Genomic DNA, 21730 nt, shown 5'->3' on the forward strand with positions numbered 1-21730 from the left:
CCACATTTTAATCCCTGGAACCTGTGAATATCACCTTATGTGTGGTCAAAAAAAAAAAAAAAAAAAAAAAGATGTGCGATTAAGGGTCTTGAAATAAGATAAGTATTCTGTCTGGTGGGTCCTAAAAACAATCACATGTATCCTCCGAAGAAGGAGGCAGAGGAATTTTACAGACAGACACACAGAAGAGAAGGTGATGGGCAGATGGGGCAGAGAGAGATTTGAAGATGCTGACCTCAGAGATTGTAGTGATGCAGCTAGAAGCCAAGGAATCAGAAGCCTGCTACCATCAGAAGCAGGAAGAAGTAGGGCCTGGTGACTCAGTCGTTTAAACATCCAACTCTTGATCTCAGCTCAGGGTCGTGAGTTCAAGCCCTGCGTTGGGCTCCATGCTGAGTGTGGAGCCTACTTAATAAAAGAAAACAAAAGAGAAGAAGCTGGAAGAGGGAAGGCATGGATTCTCCTATTGTCCCCTAGAGCAAGGAGTGCAGCCTTGTCAACACAGTGATTTCAGCACAGTGACGTCCGTTTTGGATTTCTGGCTTCCAGAATTGTAAGGGAATCAGTTTCTGTTGCTTTATGCCACCAAATGTGTGGTAATTTGTTGCAGCTGCCACAGGAAATGACTACTGCTCACTCTTCTCTTCCCTCTGTCACGCGTCTATTCTTCTCTGCCTTTTTACCCCTACTGTCTTGTGGGTCCCCCTGCAGAGCAGTCAGCTGCCCCCTGGAAAACCCTGGTTTTCAGGTTATCCACGTTGGCCAAACTACATAAGGAGCAGGGGGCAGAGCAGGATGGTCGGCCCCCTGACAGTTGTATAAAAATGTGGCCAATGCTTCCAATAACCGTTTTCTGAACGTTAAGCTGCATTGCACTTCTAAATTAGAGTTTTCGCTCATAAGCAGCCCCACTCTCGTATTGAATTCTGGGTAAAGTGGTGGCGGAGGGAGCCTAAGGAAAATGAGGTTGTACTTTTAGTTACAGCACATATAGGGATTGGGAATCGGGGTAACAATTCCCTACAAACATGTAAATAAACTTCGAAAAATACTTTGAAGGAATGGGCCAAACAACGACACATGACTTTGAAAGCAAAAATCAAAAGCAGAGGAGACAAACATTCATGACATTTACCGGAGACGCAAAGCTGATTCTGTGAACTTCACAATCCCTCCATCAGAGGAGAGATTGGATGAAATCTATACTATCATCATACCATAGTTTGAGATTAGGTATAATGTTCAGTAATTGGTTGAATTATTTGTATATTTTGGTAACAACATATTGTGGGGTTTCTCAGAGTGTAATTCTCAGAAGCATCAGAGACACTCGTTAAACATTCAGCCATCGCCTAGACCTGAGTCACACTCTGACAGAGAGAAGTGACAATTTGTATTTATAACAAACTAAATTTGAGAAACACTAATCTTCAGAGGGTCACTAAAATACTCCCGTTTGTTGCATATCTCAGTTTAAGACTCCTGATATCTACCCTAGGGGAGACCTAATTGCAATGGATTGTTATTTCTCTCTACATAGAATAAATACGTTTGCGATAGATATCTCCGATTTAATCTGCCTGGATTCCTATCCATGTGGTAGAGAAAGAGAAGTTTGAGATTATTTTTTAAGCCATCATAAGAGGCAACTAAAAATCATTTGTATAGAGCTGAACTGTCTAAATCTAAGCTGCTGAAAGTACCAGTAGGGTCAGATCTAAAAGAATTGAGAAGGTATATATTCCAAAAGGCTTTTGCTTTTTTTTTTTTTTCCCCCTTTCAAAAGGCTCAGACTGAAGATCACTGCTTTTAGTTCTCTGGATGATTCTGAAACTCCTGAGGGTATAGAGTAAGACAGACAGTAGTCTCCAAGGTAACTAGGTCTGGAACCTCACAGGGAGCAAAGAAGCATAGATTGTTACTTCTGAGTTGGTGGGTTGTTTTGCAGACCAAAATTGCATAACATAACCCAGTATTTCCAACTCAAGGGAAAAAATAGGTATTTTTGTATTATTCGGTATAATTATTTTTTCCTGATTCAAGTAAGTTTAAAAGGACAAATTGTTGGTTAATTTCATTTTCCTGAATAGGGTATTTTCTTTAAGGATGACCTGTTAAATGATGGTAAAAAACAAAAGCACCGGGTTTATTTTCAAGCTTATCATATAAAACAGATTTGTTTTCATTGTTAAGTGAAGAATTTTTTATGTGGCATATGTACTTAGAATTTTAACGTGTTTACTAATTTTCACAGTTATCTGAAACCAATGCACAAGTAAATAATATTTATTAACTGGTAAATGGTACTTCTGTAACTGTGGATGTTTTGCAAACTGCTCTATTTGCAGAATAATGGGCTTTCATATCACTAGGACTCATCATAAAAAAAGATCTCTTTCATTACTGCTTCCAAGGAGTAAAAATTATTTTAAACTGAGGGGATTCATTAACTTTCAAAATATAAACAAATTCTCTTTTTTTCCCTTGGCAGGAGGACATCAATGGCTTACAAAAGCTTGAGTGCCTCCTTACCTAAGGAACTAACTCTTATTTCACTAGGGTTTTTATTACACTGGAGAATAAATCACGCACTAATGGCATGTTTTTATGGCAACTTTCTTGTCAGAGAAGGCTTGTTTTGCTTATCATGAGATGTTCAGGAAATTAACACTCTGCCGTTCTGAAAGGATCCTCAGACAGCCCAGATTGAAGAACAGATTGCTTCTGCAATTCCTTCATTCTTTTGTCACACCTTAATAATTATGCACAATAAGTACCAAAATGCCTCCTATTGTGCACTGCTTATGATCACAGTACCACAGAGGAAGCCGATGTGAACACAATGGATCAGTAGTATTAACTAGATCCCATCTTTTATCAGGTCCTCTGTGTGAGTAGATGAAATGAAAGAGCAACACTTGAAAGGAGTACTTGAAAAAAATGTTCCCGACTTGATATTGGAAAGAAGAAAATTGTGATGCCTCGTAACTGGAGACATTATATATATTTCCATTGTATAAACATAGACAAATGACCTACAATAATCTCTGAGTTGAAAGAGGGCACACAAAATTTGTTTTCTTCCTTTACCTTAAAATCATAATAAAACATTTAAAAAATAGTAATTTGCTGGGGCCAAAATAAAAAGATAAGAAAAGTCAAAGGTAGTAAGTTGATATTTCAGTAAGTTTCTCCCGTGGATAAATTAATGTGAATCTGTCAAGAAATAATAAATAGAAATAATAATAAACAGAAATAAGAAATAATAAAATAATTAATTGGTTTAAAAATATCAGAATCTTCCTTTAAATTGTATAAATTTATGTTTAATGTTAGAAAATAAAAGCAAATAATCTTGGATTTTATTAATAGTTATTCTGATAACGTTTATTTATTGAAGTGTCCCATGGCATTTTTGTGCATATTTTGTAGCCATTTCTTGCTTGGTTATACCTTGGTTTCTGACAGTAACTACTGATTAAAATAGCGTGTAGGATATTGGATTTTTCACCATCATAGTAGTAACACAAAACTACACACTGCTGAGATAATTATTCAGAGGATTAGGTATGCCAAGTCTCCCTTTAAAAAATTAAAATCATTTTTAGTTTGACAATGTATTCAGTTAGCACTTTTTTTTTCCTTAAATGAATTCAGTGCCTCGTAAAAGTGCTGGATTGACAGACTTTTGGAGAGGAGGCTTTTGTTTATCCCTCAAATGAGGACAGCCTGGGCAGCAGCAGGGGAAGCTTCCACTTTTAGGCAGGTGGAACACTCAAAAAAGAAAATTCACACTCCTGTCAATACCATTTAAAGTTCTCACTTACACCAGTTTCACATGAGATAAAGCATTTTGTGGTTGTGACTCACATCTCACTCCCCTTCCCATGCTTAACTGAAGTTTTCCAGCCAATTCTGGAATTAATATAAATCTGCCCATGTCACTGGCTCAGGGTGAGCGCCTGCAAAACTAATACCACCATTTCTAAACTCTGAGAACCCATCATTTTTTTTTTTTTTTAATCTGTGAAATCCATCCTTAGTCTGACTGGAAATGGAGTAAAATAAACTGGATCTAGGAGGATCAATAGGAATCTGTCTTGTTTCACATATGTGGACATCATAAATATTTGTTTAATTCAGTGAAAATATTTAGCTTTAAACTTAAAGACTCTTTTCAGTTGAAATTCCCCTGTTTGAGGTAAGGACCACTTCCTTCTAGTGTTAGCTTTGGCCTCCCTCGGACAAAACTGCAGGGCTACATGCAGGATCTCCCTGAGATTCTGATGTGGAGATTTTTTTTTTAATTAAAATACTAACTAATGCTAAATGCTTTGTCATATCATCTGCTTATAAATTATTATTGGTAAAAATTCTGGAGCATATTAATTAAATGATTAACTTTGGTAACAGATTTTTGGGTATTTCAGATGCTTAAGCTCTGAAAATATGCCATGTAAATTTTCATGTGGGATAAATATTATTTTTTCAATTATAAAAATGTAAGAATGCAAGATCTGGTGAAAATGTATGCTGAAAATAGTTTTGATAATAGCTGTCTATATCAAAATCTGTTAGTAAAGTAATATAAAAGTCTTTGAGTAACTTACTAATTTCTGCAGACAACAGGCAGTATGTTAAGTGTAGATAAGTATAAGTAATGTAGATTCATTTTCCAGAAAGAAAATATCATAAGGCTATTTCCATCCTTAATATGAATGGGTATGGCATGTGATCTGTTCTAGGCTTTGAAGAAGAAATATTGATTTGACCAAATGACACCCTATAGACTACAGGTATATCTTGAAGTTGTAATGGGTTCAATTCCAGACTGCCACAATCAAATAAATATGGCAATAAAGTGAGTCAAACAAATATTCTGGTTTCCCAGTGCATATAGAAATTATGTTTCCACTATACCGTAGTCTAATGTGCAATAGCATTATGTCCAAAAACTGAGGTATATAACTTCACTAAAAATACTTTATTTCTAAAACTTGCTATCATCTGAGCATTCGGTGAGTCATAATCTATGCTGGTGGAGGGTCTTGCCTCGAAGCTGGTGGCTGCTGACTGATCAGGGTTGTGGTTGCTGAAGGTGGAGGTGGCTGTGGCAATTTCTTAAAATAAGGCAACAGTGAAATTTGCCACATCGTTGGACTCTTCCTTCCACCAATGATTTCTCTGAAGCATACAACGCTGTTAAACAGCATTTTATCCTAGCAGAACTTCTTTCAAAATTGGCATCAATCTCCTCAAACCCTGTCACTGTGCTGTCAACCAGGTTTATGTTATAGTGTAAATCCTCTGTTGTCATTACAAAAGTCTTCACACCACTTTCTTGCTCATCCATAAGAAGCAACTCATCCAGTAAAGTTTTATCATGAGATTGCAGCAAGTCACACTCATCTTCAGGCTCCCCTTCTAATTCTAGTTCTCTCACTATTTCCACCACATCTACAGTTACTTCCTCCACTGAAGTCCTGAACCCCTCAAAGTCATCCATGAAAGTTGGAAACATCTTATTCCAAACTCCTGTTCACATTGACATTTTGACCTTTTCCCATGAATCAAGAATGTTCATAATGGCATTTAGAATGGTGAATTCTTTCCAAAAGGTTTTCAATTGACTTGACCCAGATCCATAAGAGGAATCACTACCTATGGCAGCTATAGTCTTACAAAATGTATTTCTTAAATGATAAGACCTGAATGTTGAAATGACTCCTTGATCCATGGGCTGCAGAATAGCTGTCATGTTGGCAGGCATGAAAACAAGATTCATCTCATTGCACATCTCCATCAGGGCTCCTGGGTGACCCAGTCTATTGTCAATGAACAGCAATATTTTCAAAGGAATCTTTTTTTCTGAGCAGTAGATCTCAAGATGGGCTTAAAATATTCAGTAAACCATGTTGTAAGCAGAAGTGCTGTTATCCAGGCTCTATTATTTCATTTACAGTGCAAAGACAGAGTAGATTTAGCACAATCTGGGAAGGCCCTAGAACTTGTGGAATGCTGAATGAGCCTTGGCTTCAACTGAAAGTCACCAGCTGCATTAGCCCCTAGCAAGAAAGTCAGTCTGTCTTTTGAAGCTTGAACCTAGGCATTGACTTCTCTCTAGCTATGAAGTCCTAGATGCTATCTCCTTCCAATAGAGGGCAGTTTCACCTACATGGAAAATCTGTTGTTTAGTGTAGCCACCTTCATCAATTATCTTAACTAGATCTTCTGGATAACTTGCTGCAGCTTCTACATCAGCTTTAGCTGCTTTTATGTTGTGGAGATGCCTTCTTTCCTTAAATCTCACGAATCAACCTCTGCTAGCTTTAAACCTTTCCTCTGTAGCTTCCTCGCCTCTCTCAGCCTTCACAGAATTAAAGACAGTTAGGGCCTTGCTCTGGATAAGATTTAGTTTAAGGGAATGTTGTGGCTGGTTTGATCTTTAATCCAGACCACTAAAACTTTCTCCATCTCAGCAATAAGGCTGTTACACTTTCTTATCATTTGTGTGTGTTCACTGGAGAAGCACTTTTAATTTCCTTCAAAGCTTTTTCTTTTGAATTCACAACTTGACTAAACGTTTGGCACAAAAGGTCTAACTTTTGGCCTATTTCAGCTTTCAACATACTTTCCTCACTAAGCTTAATCATTTCTGGCTTTCGATTTAAAAGTGAGAGATGTGAGAATTTTCCTTTAACTTTAACACTCAGAGGCTATTGTAGGGTTGTCAATTCACCTAATTTTAATATTGTTGTGGCCCAAGAATGGGGAGACCTGGGGAGAGGGGAAGAGAGGAGGGAGCAGCCAGCCATAGAGCAGTCAGAACACACACAACATTTATTGGTTAAGTTGGCTGGCTTACGTGGATGCAGTTTGTGGTGAGCCAAAGCAATTACAATGGTAACATCAGAGATCACTGATCACAGATCACCATAACAAACATAATAATAATAGAAAAGTTTGAAGTACTGCTAGAATTACCAGAATGTGACACAGAGACACAAAGTGAGCAAATGCTGTGGGAAAAAGAAATGGCACCAATGAACTTGCTTGATGCAGGGTTGCTTAAAACCTTCAATTTGTAAAAAACAAAAACAAACAAACAAACAAAAAACCCATAATATCTGCAAAGCACAATAAAACAAAGTGCAATAAAAAGGTAATTGCCTGTACTCTTCAGGATTTGAGAGTAATCAGCCATGACATCTATGATCATATAGGTCCTAGATATTGATTTGGATGGCTTAATTTATTATTTGTTGAGCCATTCTTTCTTCCATCATTGATATGTATTATCTGCCTAAGTAGTATAGACTTACAGGTAAATGAGGCCTTTTTTCTGACTCTAAGCATTATCATAAACATATACACCAAGTCTGTAACAAGGGCTATTAACTAAATGAAGAACCCTGAGCTTGAAAGCTGCCCTATTATTCTGTATACATAAAAATGTGAAAAGCATTTCTTTGGATTATCTAAATGGCCCATCAGGAGCATGATTATTTATAATAATGGTACCAAGATATATTTTATATAAAAAAAAAATCTTTGCTTCCTAAGGGTGAGTGTTGGCTGTCATTTTTAATTTTCAGCCACAACATCAATCATTCTATCTATGTTTGAGGAATTCTTCCTTAAGGGGACCTTGGTTATCTCCCATTTGAGATGCTGAAAATGACTTGTTCACTCTCCAACCCTCACTCGTAGCTAAAGCATTGGCAGACTTTCTCACTTAGGCTCTGTCAAGCGTATAAAGCTGCCACAACTTTTGAAGCTAGTGAGATATAGAAGCAGGAATCAGAGTAAGCTTTTCTTCTGGTGAGACTAGGGTCAGGGGTGGCAGCTATGGCAAGTTTTTCGGAATCAGCAGCATCAGGGTTCTAATATTGCTATTCAGTGTCCAGCAGATGTGGAAATAGTGGTCCGTGCTGTGGTCTGTGCCTAGAGACAGCAGCATGGAGAAATGTATTTTCAACTTGAACCAATTTAAAGGGATGCACTTTTGTAAGTAACACTTCTTTCTTAAAGAAAAACAAACAAACAAACAAATAAACAAAAAAACCAAAAAAACCAAGGTGCCTGGGTGGCTCAGTTTGTTGAGCACCCAACTCTTGATTTCAGCTCAGGTCATGATCTCAGGGTCTTGAGATAAAGCCCCACATCAGGCTCTGTGCTGGGTATGGGCATGGAGCCTTCCTGGGATTGTCTCTCTCCCTCTCCCTCTGCCCACCACCCACCCCTTGCTTGTGCTCTTGCTCTCTCTTAAAAAAAAAAAAAAAAAAAGGAAGAAAGAAAGAAAGAAAGAAAGAAAAGAAAGAAAGACAAGAAAAAAAGCATCTTTTACTATGTGAAAAATTCTGTCATTAAAAGGAATCATTAACAGAGTGAAAAGGTGATCTATCTATAAAAGGAGAGAAAATATATGTAAATCATATATCTAATAAAGGATTAATATCCAGAATATATAAGGAACTCCTATAATTAGCAACAACAAAAGAAAGAACCCAATTTTTTAAATGGGATAATAACTTGAATAGACGGTTCTCCAAAGAAGACATACAAATGGCCAACAAACACGTGAAAAGATGCTCACCATCACTAGTCATTAGGGAAATGCAATTCAAAACTACAATGAGATACCACCTCATACTCATTAGGATGGCCACAATCAAAAGAACATAAAACAAGTCCTCACAAAGATGTGGAGAAATTGGAATTCTTGGGCCCTGTTGGTGGGAATGTAAAGTGGTACAGTTGCTATAGAAAACAGTATGCAAGTTTTTTTTTTTAAATTAAAAATAGAATTACCATATGATCTAGCAATCCCCCTTCTGGATATATATCCAAAATAATTCAAAGAAGGATATTGAAGAGATACTTGTATACCCATGTTCATTGCAGCATTTTTTATAATTGTCAAGGGGTGGAGGTAACCCAAATATCCATCATTGGTGAACGGACAAAGAAAATGTGATATATACATACAACAGATATTATTCAGCCTTTAAAAAAAGGAGCTCCCATGACATGCTACAATGTGGATGAACCTCAAGGACATTATATAAAGTGAAATAAGCCAGTCACACAAGGACAAAAACTGTATGAGTCCACACACATTAAGTATCTAACATAGTCAAAATCATAAAAACAGAACATATAAGGTGGTTGCCAAGGGCTGGGTGAGAGAGGGGGAATTTGTGTTTAATGAGTATAGAGTTTCAATTCTGCAGGATGAAAAAAAATTCTAGAGATCTGTTATACAACTGTGTCAATATACTTAGTGAACTCTATGCTTAAAAATGTTTAAAATGGTCAATTTAATGTTGGATGTTGGTAATCACAATTAAAATTAAATTTTAAATTAAAATATTTTTTAAAAAGTTTTTCTGTCATTTCTGTATTCCAGGATTCATCCTCAGATGTGGATCCTGACTCTTCATCTTATTTAGTTTATCTGGTCAACTCTGATTATGATTAGTTGTCTGCCCCTGAAACTTTTCTGTCTTCCTAGATGTGGCCACTTCACAAACACTATCATGCTCATTCTTTTCTAGATCCTGAAAAAAAAAAAATTCCTGCTAAGTTTAGCTGCGTTTCCTATGCACAGTTCTCAATAGCTTTACTGAGATATAATTCATAAATCATTCAATTCACCTGTTTAAATTGTATAATCTAATGGGTTATAGTATTTTCACAGGGATGTGTCACCATCATCACAATTTAATTTTAGAACATTGTCATTATCCTGGAAAGAAATCTACATATTAGCAGTCACTCACAATCCCTGTGCCACCACCCACCCACCCCCCCAGCCCCAGACAACACTGAAACCACTAATAAACTCTCTATCTCCACAGGCTTGCCTGTTCTAGACATTTCATGCAAATGGCCTCATACAATATAGGATTATTTGTGACTGACTTATTTTAGTGAGCAAAACATTTTGAAAGTTCATGTACATTGTAGCATGTATCAGTACTCCAGAGTTGTGCAACAATCACCACAATTTAATTTCAGATTATTTTCATTATCCTAAAAAGAAAATTTGTACATATTATTTGTTCTTCTCATTTCCATTTGCCACCGCATCCCTTGGCAAACACTAATCTACTTTCTATCTCTATAGATGTGCCTATTTTTGACATTTCCTACAAATGGAATCATACGGTATGTGGTCCTTAGTGACTGACTTCTTCCACTGAGCAAAATGTTTTCAAGATTCATTCATGTTATATCATGTATCAATATTCCATTCTGTTTTATTGCCAAATAATACTCCATCATATGGCTACATCACATTTTTTTATACATTCATCAGTTGATGGAGATTTAAGTTGCTTTCACTTCTTGGTTATAATGAATAATGATTTTATAAACATTTATAAACATTTCATGTGGAAGTATTTTTCCATTTTTCTTAAATATATATATACCTAGGAGTGGAATTGCTGAGTCATGTGATGAGTTTAACATTTTCAGAAACTATCACATTGTTTTTCAACACAGCTGCACCATTTTACATCCTCACCAACAATGTATGAGGGTTCTAATTTTTCCACTTCCTTGTCAACACTTGTGATTTGTATATTTTCTTTGGAGAAAGGTTTATTCAGATTCTTTGCCCATTTTTAAATTTATCTTTTTAAGTTGTAAGAGTTCTTTATATATTCTGGACACAAAGCCCTTACCAGATTTATGATTTGCAAATATATTTCCCATTCTGTGGATTTAAATTTGTGGAAGTCTGTGGAAGTTTAAGTCTGTGGAAAAAAAAGGTTTTAATTTTGATGAAGTCCAAATTATTTTTTTTCTTTTCTTCCTTGTGTTTTGTTACCTTATTTAAGACAACTTTCCCTAATCTGAGGTAATGAAGACTTACTCTATGTTTTGTTGTAAGACTTATAGTTCTAGCTCATATATTTTGGACTTGAACTAATTCTTTGTTATGGTATAAAGAAGGAATTGAACTTCATTGTTTTGCATGTGGACATCCAGCTTTCACTGTACCATTACTTAAAAAGATTATTCTTTTCCCATTGAATTTTCTTAGCACGTCTGGCAAAAGTCAATTAACCATAATGTAAAGGTTATTTTGGAATTCCCAATACTATTCCATTTATATTTGGGTCTATCTTATGTCAGTATGTATCTGTTTTGATCATAGTAGCTTTGTAGTAAGTTTAGAAATCGGAAAATGCAAGTCCCCTAACTTTGTTTTTTTCAAGATTGTATTGACTATTTTGGGTGTCTCAAATTTCCATATGTATTTAGAATAAACTTGTCAATTTTTTTTTTTTAGATTTTATTTATTCATTTGAAATGGAGAAAGAGAAAGTACAAGCAGGGGGAGAGGCAGAGGCAGAGGGAGAAGCAGAGCCCCCACTGAGCTGGGAGCCTGACATGGGGCTCAGTCCCAAGACGTGGAAATCATGACCTGAGCCGAAGGCAGATGCTTAACCATCTGAACCACCCAGTGCCCCTGAACTTGTCAATTTTCTTTTAGGAAATGTAGTTGAAGGGGCGCCTGGATGGCACAGTCAGTTAAGCAACCAACTCTTGGTTTTGGCTCAGGTTGTGATCTCAAGATCATAAAATTTAGCCCCATGTTGGGCTCCATGCTCAGCATGGAGTCTGCTTCGGATTCTCTCTCCCTCTCCCTCTGCCCCTCCCACTCATGCTCTCCCCTCTCTGAAATAAATAAATCTTAAAAATTGTAGTTGGAATTTTGATAGGCTTGTATTGAATCTAGATTAATTTGGGAGTATTGAAGCTTTAACTCTAAAAAAATGTCCCAATCTATGAATGTGGAATGTCTATTTCTTAGAAAGACATTACAAAGGAATGTCTTTTTATTTATTAGGTCTTCTTTAGTGTCTCTCAAATGGTTTGCATTTTTCAGAGTGCAAGTATTACACTTATTTTGTTAAATTAATTCCTTTTTATTTTATTCTTTTTTAATACTATTTTAAGTAGAATTATTTTTTAATTCTATTTGAAGATTGTTCATTTCTAGTGTATAGAAATGCAATTGACTTTTGAGTATTGATACCGAATACTGCAACCTTGCCAAAATAGCTTATTAGTTGTAATGGATTTTTTAGTAGATTCCTTCAGGTTTTCTATATACAAGATCACATCATATTAAAAAAAAAAGATGTTTTAAAGTTTCTTTCCAAAATTCTTTTTTCTTCTATGTATTTCTTTCTTCTTTCTTCTATGTTTTTATTGCCTGATTGTCCTTTCCAAAATCAAGTAAAATATTGAAAAGCAATGCTGAGAGTGGACTTATTTGTCTTGTTTCTGGTCTTAGAGGGAAATCTTTCAGTCTTCTACCACCAAGTATGATGTTATCTGTGTGTTTTTCATAGATTCTCTTTATCAGGTTGAGTAAGATCCCTTTTATTTTTAGTTTTTCAAGTGATTTTATCATGAAAGAGTGCTGGATTTAAAAAAAATAATTTGTGTCTCTTGAGATAATTGTGGTTTTTTCATCCTTTAGTTTATTAATATGGTTAATTCCATTAATTGACTTTTGTATGGTTAAACCAACCTTGCATTCCTAGGATAAATCCCATTTGGCCATGGGACTTATAATTTACATATAATCTTTTTTATGTGTTGATAGATATGGTTTATTGGTATTTTGTTGAAGATTTTTGCATCTACAGTCATAAGAGATATTGATCTGTAGCTTTTTGTGTGTGTGTGTGTGTGATGTTTTTGTCTGGCATTGGTCTTAGGGTGATACTGACTTCATAGCATGAATTGGGAAAGAAGAGAACAGTAATATGCAATTATACTGTATTTTATGATCACCTACATAATTGTCTTTACCAGCACTCTCAAGTGTATGTGGTTTCAAATTACTACTGATGTTACTTGTTTTTAGCCTGAAATACTTCATTGGTATTTCTTGTGAGGGGTGTTTACTAGCAAGAAATTCTAATTTTTAAAAAATCTGGACCGGTGCCTAGGTGGTGCAGTGGGTTAAGCATCTGACTGTTGGTTTAGGCTTGGGCTGTGATTCAGCATTATGAGACGAAGCCCTGTGTTGGGCTCTGTGCTCAGTGTGGAGTTTGCTTAAGACTCTCTCCCCCTCTCCTTCTGCCCGCCTCCCTGCTCTCTCTCTCTCTCTCCCAAATAAATAAATAAATCTTTTTAAAAAATTGGAAATGTTGTATTTTCACCTTCATTTTTAAGTAATTTGCGGGGGGTAGTTTGCTAATTATAAGATTCTAGGTTGACAGTTTTATTTCTTACTTTCAGTGCTTTAAATATGTCATACCACTGTCTCCTGATATCCATTGTTTCTCATGAGAAGTCAGATTTATTCTTATTGAAGTTCCCTTGATGACAAGTTAGTTCTGTTTGCTGCTTTCAGGATTTTTGTCTTTGTCCTTGACAGTCAACATTTTGATCATGATGTGTCTGGTGTTGATCTGTTCATATTTATCCTACTAGATTTCACTGAGCTTCTTGGATGTGCAGAAAAATATATTTGGTGAAATTTGGGAAGTTTTTAGCCATTATTTTTTACATTATTTTTCTTTTTCATTTTCTCTCCTCCTTTTCATGTACCTCCATTATTCATGTAGTGCTTCACTTAATGTTATCCTACATTTCTCTGAGGCTATGCTTATTTTTCCTAATTCTCTTTTCTCTCTGTTCTTCACATTACATAATATTTCTCAATCCATCTTCAACTTCACTAATTTTTATTTCTACTAGCTCAAATCTACTGCTGATCCTCTTGAGTAGGTTCTTCATCTTGATTACCATACTTTTGGACTCCAGAATTTTTATTTGATTCTTAAAACAAACAAACAAACAAAAAAACAATTTCCATCCCTTTATTTATATTCACTAGTTGATTAGATACTATTATCATGCCTTCCTTAATTCATTAATCATGATTATTTTTATATCTTTGAAAATACTTCTAAGAGCTGTTTTGAAGTCTTTCTCTTCTATGTGCATCATTTGTGCTCTCTCAAAAGCAATCTCTATTGCCTTTTTTTTTAACAGATCACACTTTTCTGTTTTTTGCATGACACAATTTCTTTGCTGATTATTTATTTATTTTTTTAAAGATTTTATTTATTTATTTGACAGAGAGAGACACAGCGAGAGAGGGAACAGAAGCAGGGGGTGTGGAAGAGGGAGAAGCAGACTTCCCGCCAAGCAGGGAGCCTGATGCGGGGCTCGATCCCAGGACCCTGGGATCGTGACCTGAGCCGAAGGCAGATGCTTAATGAATGAGCAACCCAGGTGCCCTTGCTGCATATTTTAGATAATATATTGTAGCATATCTAGATCCTGACACCTTGTCCTCCAGTCTTATTGTTTGCTTGTTTATTTGTTTAATTATTTGGCTAGACTAGTTCAGCAAGTTCTATTTTTCTCTCAATATGCAGCCTCTGATGTTGCTTTTGGAGGGTACAGCCTTGAATGTTCCCCTAACCTACACAGAAGTAACTGTGGTGTTAGTTTGACTTCTTTAACTGTCTCTTTACCTGATCTTTCTGCTAAGCTTTTGATGGTGTGTCTCTACTGGTATCATATTCGGTTAACTTCCTCTAATTGCTAGCTGATTAGTATATTGTTTTCAACCACTCTCTGGGGCATAGATATTCCCATTGTCTTATCCAAATAAAGTGTGGCCACCCCATTTGCAGGGGTACACTCAAAATTTCTTTCAGGTCAGTCTTTGAAACTTGCTTTTAACTCTAGGATGGCTCCTCTTACTCAATTATTTCTATGGCTCTTTTTGTTAAACTTCTATCTGGTCTACTTGTTGCTGTCATGAAGCCCATTACTATCATGGAAATCTCCTCTTAATTGTTCTGCTCCAAGATCTCCACTGATTTTAACTCTGTCCATGGGCATGAATGTTCCCCCTTGTGTTTCAAACAAAGGCAATCTCTTTATGGAGAGCCATAGCACCTTGTGTTCTTGTAGACTGCATCTCCCCCTGTGCAGAAGCTCTGTGCCACTGGTCCAGAGCTGGAGGCAAGGACAGTGGCCTGTTTCTCTGGGAGTGAAACTCTACCCTAGGACTGGGACACTGAGGTGATAGTAGTGTATGATAGCCTTGTATTCTTGTATGCTTCCACTGGCATATAACTTCCAACCTATGAGCAATCTGGGGTAGGGGGAAAATGGGTCCCAATATTCTAGGCCAGACACTACTGAGTTAGAGGGACTAGAGAAAGGGAACTCCAGATCTCTTAACTGTGTTAGTCTGGAATATAGCTTTTGCAACATGAGCTGGAGGAAGGGGATGAGTAATGGTCACAGTCTGTCCTTCTCAAGGAGAAGTCATCACCTTACACTGGGAGCTGGCAGAAGAATGAATGCCATCTTCTTGGTTGCACCAGGCCAGAGTAGATCTTTCACCACAATGAGCTAAGGGAGGAGAAGGGGCAGGGTTTGGATACAATGATACAGACTAAGATCGCACAGAATTTTTTTTAAAAAAGATTTTATTTATTTATTTTATTTGGGAGAGAGAAAAAGAAAAAGCATGTGCATGATGTGGGAAGGGGCAGAGGGAGTGAGAGAATCTCAAGCAGACTTCACGCTAAGCATGGAGCTCAACACTGTGCTCGACTTCACAACACTGAGATCATGACCTGAGTCGAAACCAAGCGTCAGAAGCTTAACCGACTGAGCCACCCAGGCACCCCAAGATTGCACAGATTTTCTTGAATAAATGTTTCTCCATTTGCTGTTTGCAAATTCCTGGAGAATAATTCCCACAGATTTAAGAGTTTTTTATTTTTTTTTATTTTCTATTACTTTCATGAGTTATGGTTGTTTTGCTGGAAAGAAGTCCCAAAGAGATCCTCACAGCACCATTTCAGAAGTGTTTCTCACATTTTGTACATTTTTACAGTCTGGTAAGTTTATCTAAAGGTATTTATATGTTTTCCAGTTCCACCACTTGCACATTTGTTTTTGGAAGGCAAATCCTATGTTTATGAGTTTTTCACACTGTTCTTAGTGGTTGCTTGTTAAATAAACATGCCATACTCTACACATCCAATAGTCTGGCTAAATTTCCTTCCATTCAATACATGGTACTTTTCTCTAACAATCATTTTTCCTGCCTTATAAACTATGTCTACTTTGTGCATTTATATCTTGTCTCTTCTGACATATTTCAAAATTCATGTAGCTCCATGAATCAAAACAACAATTCTTAAAACCACTCTGTCTCCTCAATTAGTTCTGTTGCACTACCTTATATTCTCTACAAGTTGTTTAATTATGTTGATGTATAGTGATGCGAACTTCCAAATTACAGGTCTATACCACATCATTGTATAAGGACAGGAATGGATTTATTATGTTTCCAACAATATTCCCAATGATGAATATAGCTATCTTTTATTGAGTACATACTGCATGTAAAGCACTCTGCTACATTTTTTCATATAAATTTTTCCACTTAATTCACAAAAATCTCTGCCATTTAGATATTGGAAGCACAGTTTTACAAATAAGAAAAAGAAGATATGTAACTTGCCCAATATCATACAGCTGAATTTTATATTCCTAAAAAAGAACTATGAAATATTTATTTTATTTCAAAGCCCATGAGATTATACTTCACATTTAGTTGACACTTTTAGTGTCAACAACATATTAGGCTATCTTTAGGGACCAGGTAACAACAAATCTGATGCAATATTAAGGGAGGCAACGCAAGCTATTGCCAATGATCTGATTAAGTGACTTAGCCCGAATGCATGACTTTCCACTAGTTCACAGGAATAAATACAAAATTGTTTACTTAGAAAAAGTCAAAATTAATAGATAATAGATCTTTATTCATGGTATGCTGCACTAAATATGGTAAGAAGTAAAGTTGCTATTTTTTTCAGTCTATTTTTTCCCCAAATCTGCCATATCCATCGTCTCAATTGATATTTTCTCTTTCATTATGTACACAGAGACCATGCTACATGGTTTACAGTAAAGAAACATTTTGATCTGAAATGCCAAACCCAACATCATATTTCTTGGTTCTAATATCATTAGACAGTCATATTTTATGGCTGTGACAGCAAGGCTATGACAGATGACACTTTGAGAGTGTTGGAGGAGAAAGCTCATATAACACTTAATCAAATGGTTGCAATGTCTAAAAGGATTAAAGTCAAGCAGGCTATGACTCATAAAATTATGTTTCCTATTATTATCTTAAAACTGACAATGAAAAACTGTCTATCTTAAGTGTGTGTGTGCTTCCTATTCTTTGAAAAATAATTCCACAGGACAAAACTGCAGGACATATTTTCCCAAAGAGCTTTACATATCTAATTTTTAAAAAAACATATGTCTACATATTTATGTACTTTTTATGCTTTATGAACACTTGGAATAGTGATGTTGGTAAAATAGATGTCGTCTCCATTTCCTAACTAATGAGTACTAGACTGTCGCCTGACTTTACAAAGAGCACAAACACAAGAATTAAAAAAAAGAGAAAAATTTCATTAGTCTTAATAGTCAAAGACATTTATTAATACACTTTTGAGTGTTGTCTTTTGCAAAGTGGAGACGAGTAGTTATAGTCCTATAACTAGGACTATAGTTATTCATTGCCTATGGTAAGAAAAGTATTTGCTCTTTGTTGCCATTAAAAAATATGTTGTCTAGGGGCGCCTGGGTGGCTCAGTTGGTTAGGCGACTGCCTTCGGCTCAGGTCATGATCCCGGGGTCCAGGGATCGAGCCCCACATCGGGCTCCTGGCTCAGCGGGGAGCCTGCTTCTCCCTCTCCCTCTGCCTCTCCCCCTGCTCGTGCTCTCTCTCTCTCTCTCTGTATCTCTGTGTCTCAAATGAATAAATAAAATCTTAAAAAAATATATGTTGTCTATTTGCCCTGGCTCACAAAAGCAAACTTGGTGAGAGGTTTATATGACAATTAAGAATTCTTCCAGCAAAGGAGCTTAAAGTGTTTTTACTTTCAAAATAAAATTTCCGAAATTCTAATTGGCTATCCTATAGTGTTTTCTTACCAAATGTTTCCTCAAAATATATATTTTCAGATTTTTGCTTCTTGTGATAACCACGACTTTTCCAGTATAAAACTATGGGCATAAAAAAATAAATAAATAAAACTATAGGCATGATTGAGTATAGTACCTTAAAAATCTCTCTTTCATTGTCCCTTTGTCTTTTATACTCCTCATAGTCTGTCGTAATGAGGACCTACTCTGGGCTACATTAATATCACCTCTGGTGAATTTAACTATCCAGCAATTTCACCTGTTAAAAATAAGTTACTGAAAGAAACAAAAACTTATTTATAAACAATGAAAATATATGTCACAAACCTTGCATTATGATTCATATAATTATTGAGACACTTTGTCTCAATAACTTCTCATATCTCCAAGAGATGAAATAGGCTCCAGGTTAGTGCATTCATGAAGCATGTCTGATTTTCAGGACTTTGAGTAAGAAATGTTGGAATCGGTACAGCCATCACTAAAGTTGAAGTCTATCATGCTAGCTTTTGTCCCTGTATGTATTCAACAATTTCATAAATTCTCTCTTCACAGTATTTCTGGAGTGCTGATAAATTAGTGTATATGTCAAAAAGACAAGAAATCTTTGAGTTGGTCCAAAACTGTGCTTTAAACTCAAATGTTCATAGGTTTCAAATAAATGTAAATGGGTACCAAAACAAAGCCTATGTCCAGCTCCATGTCATTCTTGGTTTTCAAAAAGAAAGTAATACCTGGATTGTTATATGAAAATTTCTGATTTTTAATATGGCCCCCCAAATTTAAAACTCTGTGATTAAAACACACACATACACATTATCATCATCATCATCATCATCATCATCATCTAGGTCCTACCAAGACCTGTTCACAAGTCTATGGAACTTCAGTTACTTGATCAATCCTCAGACATTTTAATTTATATACCTGCAAACAGTTTTCAAGAATGAACATCTGTATTTTGACATCTAAATTTCATTACATCCCCATTGACTATACTTGATTTAACTGTCCTTCAGAGATTCTTATTCAGTGCAAACAATGACAATTATAATGCTTGATTGGAGATTGTGGAAACATTTATTCTTGCTAAAGTGGAGAAAACTTGGTGAGTATACGAAATCAAAGGGCTCATATTTTGTGTGAAAAACATGACTTTTTCCAAGGCACATTTGTATTTTCAAAATGCACATTAATCCTTGGCTCTAAGGATCACAAAAACATGTTTAATTTATCTTAGCTCTGATCCTAGCTGTCACAGACTCTCAAAGGCTTTACTCTAGTGTTACTGAAACATGCAAATTGCTCAGCTACTGGGAATATCCTTATATACTGGACAGAATCTATGCAAGCATTCAGCTTGCAAATGATGTGGAATACCTAATAGCTGTCTAGAAGAAATTTCATATAAAGCTCTTATATTTTACAAGACTGTGGCTGCTAGCAAGTCTTATGGCATTTTTCATTACTAAGTTAGTCTGTATATTTATAAATGTATACATGACTAAAGTCCAAAAACTCACAGTAATCTCGAACTGAAAAGAATTTTAAATATCACCTAGTTTATCCTATCTGAAGTCCCAAAAAGATGATTATATTATCATATACTATCAACAAAAGAAACCAAAATTCCAACCCACATATTTTGATTTTAAGTCCAGGCTCTTTCATTATTTAATATGGCCCACCTATAATATAAAATTTAGAATTACTGATTTTAGTATAAGACAAACTAACAGAAGGCAGTATTACAGTTACTCTCTAGGAGTAACATTCTGATTTCTTATTAGCAGCATGCTAGATGTTTGTTCTTTTTGATGTTCTATAAATGTCCATTAAAATGCCTTTCTTTAGTTCTTAAAATAATTTTATTTTGATATATAAAGATTCTACTACAGCAATGATAGACATAGAAACAAGATAGTTGAACTTTTTGCTAATGTCATACTAATGTGTAAGTGGTCAAACCACCTGTGCAATTGAATAGCAATCCACAAAAGCATGAGTCCTTCCGTATGCTTAGTAAGTAAGCACTGGTTTAGAAGGAAAATTTCTTACAAAATCTCTCTTGAAATTAATTATTAAAAGGTGTTTAGAATATGATACTCCATTCATGAATTTCCTGTTTACTTAATATAAAGTTATTTGGTGAAGATATCTTCTCTTGATTAAGGTTTATTCATATCTGACAGAGTCCATTACAGTCTTTGTCCAGAAATCGTGAGTTAATTTAAAGCAAAAAAAGGAAAATCACACTTTCTTAAGTTTAAAAGGGAGCAGTCAAGTCTCTAAAGTAATGAGCATGATATTTAAACATCCATGAGAAGTTATGGAATTAAGTGTAATCTACATGGTCTCCACTTAAAAAGACATAAATCCTTGCTGTAACACCTGCCCAACTGGTTTCCCTACCCTTAATCTTGCTCCCCTCCAGAAGTTTTCTTTACTATGCCTAGAAGAATCTTTTTTTTTTTTTTTAAAGATTTTTTTTATTTATTTATTTGAGACAGAGAGAATGAGAGAGAGAGAGCACATGAGAGGGGGGAGGGTCAGAGGGAGAAGCAGGCTCCCTGCCGAGCAGGGAGCCTGATGTGGGATTCGATCCCGGGACTCCAGGATCATGACCTGAGCCGAAGGCAGTCGCTTAACCAACTGAGCCACCCAGGCACCCTACCTAGAAGAATCTTTTTAAAGATGGATCTGAAGGTGTTACCTCTCTACTTAAAACTCTTCAATGGCTTTCTATCGGCTAGAGGATAAACTCAAGTTTATGTAGAGTACCCCGTGGGGTCTGACAGCTGCAGCCCTTTTGCACACTCCGATTCTAAAATATCAGACTCCCCACACTTCTCATCTAGAGAAAGGCCTTGCAGGTGCTGCTCTCTGGAGCATTCTGGTCTTTCTTCATCTTACTCTTCCTTGTCTTTCATTACTGCTGAGGAGCCCCAGCTTCCTGAAATCTAACCAATCCCCTGAGTCTAGGTTACTTGAACCTTCTATATTTTCCCCAAGTCCCTTGTGGTGTACCATTCAGGCACCTACTTCTCTCTTTAGGTAGAATCTAACATTCTCCTAGATATCAAGATTCACATCTTGTAATAGGTGACACATGACAATCACCCAATAATTAACTTTAGGGCAGAAGCATGAAAGAATGGATATATCAACTCGAAAATAATTCATGTGAGAAGCCATGCATGAAATTTGGTGGTGTTTCCACTGGAGGCCAAGGAAGACCTCATGCTGCTAGAATGCAAAGGTCCAGGTCACTGGGCAGAAAAACTGTGCTTGGATGTTGCTCCTGCTGTCTTCTCCTGACTTCAGCTTCTTGACCAGACCTCAACCCGCAAGCCTGGACATCCTGCTGATACCTCTTCATGATCACTCCTTGCAAATATCCCATCTCGTTCTTCAACTAATACTTTGGAAATTTTTTTGAGGAACAAAACCAATAAGTTCCCACTCTGCCAATGTTTTATCCAATGCAGATTTTATTTTTTAATCCCTGTTCTCTCTTACAACCCAGATCATGGGATAGTTAATTATATCTTCCACTCTATTCTTCAGTGACTCAGATTGCTCCAGCCTTATTTAAACCAAATTAGATGATGGTCTGAGTAATATCAACCCTGAAGCCAGATGTTGCCTTTCCTTTGCTTTAGAGCAAGTAAGTGGCTGCCTGCCTCCCATGTGCAAAAGGAAAAATCTGTGT

This window comes from Leptonychotes weddellii, chromosome 1 (assembly GCF_054177405.1).
Source record: "Leptonychotes weddellii isolate Sample4059 chromosome 1, ASM5417740v2, whole genome shotgun sequence".
In the NCBI taxonomy this organism is placed as follows: domain Eukaryota; kingdom Metazoa; phylum Chordata; class Mammalia; order Carnivora; family Phocidae; genus Leptonychotes; species Leptonychotes weddellii.